At 42.0% G+C, this 6,446-nt stretch overlaps 1 pseudogene; it reads right to left on the minus strand.

Moving 5' to 3' along the window:
- Positions 1-297: 297 nt before the first annotated feature.
- Positions 298-808, minus strand: LOC136167532 (thiol S-methyltransferase TMT1A pseudogene; annotated as a pseudogene).
- Positions 809-6,446: the final 5,638 nt, after the last annotated feature.

Consider the following 6,446-nt stretch of genomic DNA (forward strand, 5'->3'; position numbering starts at 1 on the left):
TTTAATATGAAGGATGGTAACCCATTGTCTATCATCCTTGGCAAATATTTTTATAATTTTTTTTGTACTTTAAGTTTGTTTATAGTCCATTTCTCTTCCTTGCAGGAGTTCTAATATTTTATTTATTTATGTATTATCAGTCTATTTCTTTAAAGCTTCTTCTACACTTTAAAGATTTTTTCTTAAAAAATTCAACAGTATTTTTTCTAGTAGCTTTACTTTTATGTTAGGGTGTTCGATCTACTGAAATTGGGAGGGCTGCCCTTGGTGATGGTGGTTGCTACTGAGCAGCCTTTCTCAGCCCATACTCACCGGCCTCAGCACTCGGCGCACTTCCTGGAGGATCTGCTCCTGGTTCTTCACGGAGCAGAGCACCAGGGTGCAGACCACCACATCCATGGAGCCTGTGGCCACCTGATGCATGTTCTCCCCGGCAGCCACTATGAAGCGCTCAAACTGCAGGTATGGGTTCTGGGCAATACTCTTGATCAAGAACTTCTCCAAGGGGGTTGGGATCAACACAGGTCATCTGGCATCCAGAGGGGTAGAACTTGAAGTTGGCCCCCGTGCCACAGCCCAGCTCCAGCAGGGAGAGCTTCCCAGAGGGGAAACTGAACTCCCGCAGGTTGCTGAAGAGCTCCCGCTTCTTGCTCGCCATCTGTTCGTTGTACATCACAGTGAACCTCGCCAGGAAGTAGGGGAACCACTGTTTGCATATCCAGTTCCACAAGCCCAGAAAGTCCAGCAGGTACATGGGAAATGCCAGGATGCAGACGGCCAGCCGGAGGATTAAAATGGTGAGCGCCATCACTCAGAAGAGAAGAAAACAGATCAACAGTTAGAGATCTTACACCTTTAATTGGGGGAAGTGTGTTTCTGGCCACACTCCAGAGCCAATCAACTACAGAGGAAAGAACTGGCTATGCTGGAAATACACAGCTGAAGTCAGATATCGGGCAAGAGACCTGTTTTATCCAATTAATAGATGTTTGGCAGAAATTGCCTCATCACTTATTTTTCATGAAGTGAAATGAGAAGGTTCCCAGCTTTTCCTTAGAAGGAAAGCCGATTACAACCCCTTATTCCTGCTTGGAGACTATTGCTGCAATTTTAAATGCAGAGTGCACTCACAGCTTGCCTGTTTTCCGATGCCCTCTCCTAAGAAAATGATCTGTGGGTGGAGCCTGGCTAAAACCCACACCAGCAAGCCAATGCCAAAGCCCAATTATTGCTACATGTCCCCTCCTACCTTCGTTCCATCTCCCCCCTCTCTGCCTCGGTTTTTTTAAAAAAAAGTGAAAGCACGTGCCTGTCTGGTCACAGTTAGCAAGACTTTTCCCTTTTGCATTCTCAGCAGAGTCTCTTGGCCAAGATTATTATTATTATTATAATCCGAAAATGGGATGATTTTTAAGTCACCGTTTAGGGCCGCCCATCTTTTAAAGGGCAAGTTTCACCTTCAAACTGTGCCAAACCACTTCATTACTGGGGCTTCCCAGGTCGCTAGGGGTAAAGAACCCGCCTGCCAGTGCAATGATAGAGGTTAAGAGATGCGGGTTCTATCCCAGGGTTAGAAAGATCCCATTCCAGTATTCTTGCCTGGAGAATCACATGGGCAGAGAAGCCTGGTGGGCTACAGTCCATAGGGTCACAAAGAGTAGAACACTACTGAAGCAACTTAGCACACATACATGCATGTACTACACTACTGAGCTTATTTATATCAAAAATGTTTCCAGACATCCATTTGCTTTAAACAAGAAAGCCTGGGTTTTAGGGTGGTTGGGGAACATAGCAATTTTAAAAAATAATATTTACTTTTTTAAACCAGGTGATGGATACAAAGAATGATCTGTTGTTTTATTATTTGTTACCATAGTTTAGTTGCTAATTCGTGTCTGATTCTTGTGACCCCATGGACTGTAGCCCACCAGGCTCCTCTGTCCATGGGATTTAACAAGCGAGAATACTGCAGTGGGTTGCCATTTCCTTCCCCAGAGGATCTTCCCCACCCTGGGATGGAACCAGGGTCTCCAGCTTTGCAGGCAGATTCTTCACAGACTGAGCCACCAGGTAAGCCATTATTATTTGTTATACCCTACACATATTTTATAAATATATATTCCATCTTAACAGCTTTCTTGAGGTAGATGTTGCATATAATAAACTACACACATTTAAACTGTCTAGTTTGGTTAAGTTTTCACATATGTACACACTCATGAAATCATTGCTTCAGTCAAAGTAATGAAGATACATATCACCTCCCCCAAATACCTCTTGCCCCTTTGTGATCCTTCTTTCCTGTTCTCCCTGCTCCTGGGCTACCACTGATCTGTTTTCTGTTGCTAGAGATTAGTTTGCATTTCCTATAGTTTAATGTTAATAGTTTTTCCAGTGGTCATGTATGAATGTGAGAGTCGGACTGTGAAGAAAGCTGAGCACCGAAGAATTGATGCTTTTGAACTGTGGTGTTGGAGAAGGCTCTTGAGAGTCCCTTGGACTGCAAGGAGATCCAACCAGTCCATCCTAAAGGAGATCAGTCCTGGGTGTTCATTGGAAGGATTGATGCTGAAGCTGAGACTCCAATGCTTTGGCCACCTCATGCGAAGAGTTGACGCATTAGAAAAGACCCTGATGCTGGGAGGGATTGGCGGCAGGAGGAGAAGGGGACGACAGAGGAAGAGATGGCTGGAAGGCATCACCGACTCGATGGACATGAGTTTGGGTAAACTCCGGGAGTTGGTGATGGACAGGGAGGCCTGGTGTGCTGCGATTCATGGGATCGCAAAGAGTCGGACACAACTGAGCAACTGAACTGAACTGAATGTTAATGGAATCATACAATATCTACTTTTTTTGGTCTGGCTTCTTTCATTTAGTATAATTGAGAGTCATCCATATTGTTGCATGCATCCATTGATTTTCCTGCTGAGTAGTATTCCTTTGTATGGATCTATAACAATTGGTTTATCCACTCACCTGTTGATGGACATTTAGGTTGTTAACAGTTTTTGGCTGTTGCAAATGACGCTACTATGGGGACTTCCTTGGTGGTCCAGTGGTTAAGAATCCATCTTGCAATGCAGTGGAATCAGGTTTGATCTTTGGTCAGGGAACTAAGTTTCTGAGGAGCAACTAAGCCCCCATGCCACAACTACTGAGCCTGGAACCCACTAGTCAAAACTAAAGAGCCTGTGAACCTCAAGGACAGATCCACTGTTTTGCAACAAAAGATCCCGCAAGACACAACAAAGATCCCGTGTGCCGCATTAAGACCCAATGCAGTCAAATAAATAAATATACTTAAAGAAAATTAAGCTACTGTGTACATTAGTGTACAAGTCTTACATATGTACATATGGTTTCTCCTGGATAAATTCCTATGAGTAGAATGTGTAAGTCACATGGTAAGTACATGATTATCTTTTAAAGAAAATGCCAAACTGTTTTCCAAAGTGGTTGTACCACCAGCAGTGAATGAAAGATTGAGTTGCTCCACATCCTCACCTACACTTGGTGTGGTCATCCTTTTAATCTTATCCATCCTAAAAAATGTCTAGTGGTCCCTCATTGTAGTTTTAATCTGCATCTCCCAGATGATTAATGATATCAAGCATCTTTTAATGGGCTTATTTGCCATCTATGTATTAAAACTGCAGTATCTGTCCCAATCTTTTGAACGTTTTATTTATTATTATTATTATTGTTTTTGGCTATGCTGTGTGGCATGTAGGATCTTAGTTCCCCAGCCAAGGATCGAACCTGCGCCTCCTGGAGTGGAAGTGTGGCACCCTAACCACTGGACCACCAGGGCATTCCCTGAACATGTTAAAATTGGGTTATTTTCTTATTGAGTGTTGAGAATTCTTTGCAAGTCATTATTAAATATGTGATTTGCAATATGTTTTCCTATTCCATGGCTTGTCTTTTTAATGGTATGCTATGAAATGCAGAAATTCTTGTGGCATCTTTGTCTTGTTTGGTATCAGAATAATGCTGTCCTTGTAAAATGGATTTGGAAGTGTTTCTTCCTCTTCTGTTTCTTGGAAGAGTTTGAGAATGATTGGTACTAATACTTTACATATTTTATAGAATTCACTAGTGAAATCCTCTAGTCCTTGACTTTTCTTTGTTGGGAGATTGTTCCTTACTGATTTAATCTCCTTACTAGTAATCTATCTCTTCAGATTTTCTATTCATGATTCAGTCTTGGTGGGTGGTATGTTTCTAGGAATTTATTCGTTTCTTCTATGTTAACCAATTTGTTAGCTCATAGTAGTCACTTATGATTCTTTGTATTTCTGTGGTATCAACTGTAAAGTCTCTTCTATCCATTTCTGATTTTATTTATTTGAGTCATCTCTTTTTTTTTCTTGATGAGCCTAGCTAAGATTTGTCTATTAAATCTTTTTAAAAAGCCAAGTGTAGTTTCATTGATCTTTTCTATTGTCTTTTTAGGCTCTGTTTTATGTATTGCCACTCTGATCTTTGTTATTTCCTTCCTTCTACTAATCTTGTGCTTTATTTGTTCTTTTTTTAGTTTCTTGAGGTATAAAATTAGGATATTTGAAATTTTTCTCGTTCCTTGTGGCAGGCATCTGTCGTTTTGAACTTGCCTCTTGGTATTGCCTTTGCTGCATCCCATGAGTTTTGGTATGTTCAGTTCAGTTCAGTTCAGTTCAGTCGCTCAGTCGTGTCCAACTCTTTGAGACCCCATGGACTGCAGCACACCAGGCCTCCCTGTCCATCACCAACTCCCAGAGTTTATCCAAACTCATCTCCATTGAGTCGGTGATGCCATCCAACCATCTCACCTTCTGTCGTCCCCTTCTCCTCCTGCCCCTAAATCCCTCCCAGCATCAGGGTCTTTTCCAGTGCGTCAACTCTTCGCATGAGGTGGCCAAAGTACTGGAGTTTCAGCTTCAACATCAGTCTTTCCAATGAACACCCAGAACTGATCTCCTTTAGGATGGACTGGTTGGATCTCCTTGCAGTCCAAAGGACTCTCAAGAATCTTCTCCAACATCACAGTTCAAAAGCATCAATTCTTCTGCACTCAGCTTTCTTTATAGTCCAACTCTCACATCCATACGTGACTACTGGAAAAACCATAGCCTTGACTAGACAGACCTTTGTTGGCAAAGTAATGTCTCTGCTTTTTAATATGCTGTCTGGGTTGGTCATAACTTTCCTGCCAAGGAGTAAGCGTCTTTTAATTTCATGGCTGCAATCACCATCTGCAGTAATTTTGGAGCCCAAAAAATAAAGTCAGCCACTGTTTCCACTGTTTCCCCATGTATTTGCCATGAAATGATGGGACCAGATGCCATGATCTTGGTTTTCTGAATGTTGAGTTTTAAGCCAACTTTTTACTCTCCTCTTTCACTTTAATCAAGAGGTTCTTTAGTGCTTCTTCACTTTCTGCCATAAGGGTGGTGTCATCTGCATATTTGAGGTTATTGATATTTCTCCTAGCAATCTTGATTCCAGCTTGTGCTTCATGCAGCCCAGCATTTCTCATGATGTACTCTGCATATAAGTTAAATAAGCAGGGTGACAATATACAGCCTTGACGTACTCCTTTTCTGTTGGGGTCCTTTAATGGACTGGAACCTGGTGGTACGGAGTCGACGATAAGAAAGTAAAAGAGAGAAAGAGAGAGGGAGAAAGAGAGAGAGAGACAAAAAAGACCCGGGGACCTAAGCTCTGATGGAGCAAAGGTGCTTTAATGATTTTTCTATGAGTATATATAGGCTACAGTACAAGAAACTTCTTTCGGGAATGATAGAGATCAGAAAACCAAATGTACAGCAACCATTACCAAGGGAACAAGGGGTAATGTTAGTCACAAGGTCAGGACACAATCCATATCTCAAGAAAGGGGAAGGAGATTAAGCTGTTTTGTCCTAAGGAGAATGTTTACTAAAGGAGACTCATGCTTGCCTCACACAATGACCTTAGTCCCTGGGAGCAGCGTGCTGTTCCGCTTGAAGAGGGACAAAGGACTCATGAGAGACAGCATGTAGGAATCCTCCCATCAAACATTCCCTGACACTTTTCCTATGTGGAACCAGTCTGTTTTTCCATGTCCAGTTCTAACTGTTGCTTCCTGACCTGATTACAGGTTTCTCAAGAGGCAGGTCAGGTGGTCTGGTATTACCATCTCTTTCAGAATTTTCCACAGTTTATTGTGATCCACACAGTCAAAGGCTTTGGCCTAGTCAATAAAGCAGAAATAGATGTTTTTCTGGAACTCTCTTGCTTTTTTGATGATCCAGCAAATGTTGGCAATTTGATCTTTGGTCCCTCTGCCTTTTCTAAAACCAGCTTGAACATATGGAAGTTCACAGTTCACGTAGTGCTGAAGCCTGGCTTGGAGAATTTTAAACATTACTTTACTAGCATGTGATATGAGTGCAATTGTACTGTAGTTTGAACATTCT

This window comes from Muntiacus reevesi, chromosome 4, assembly GCF_963930625.1.
Source record: "Muntiacus reevesi chromosome 4, mMunRee1.1, whole genome shotgun sequence".
NCBI lineage: Eukaryota > Metazoa > Chordata > Mammalia > Artiodactyla > Cervidae > Muntiacus > Muntiacus reevesi.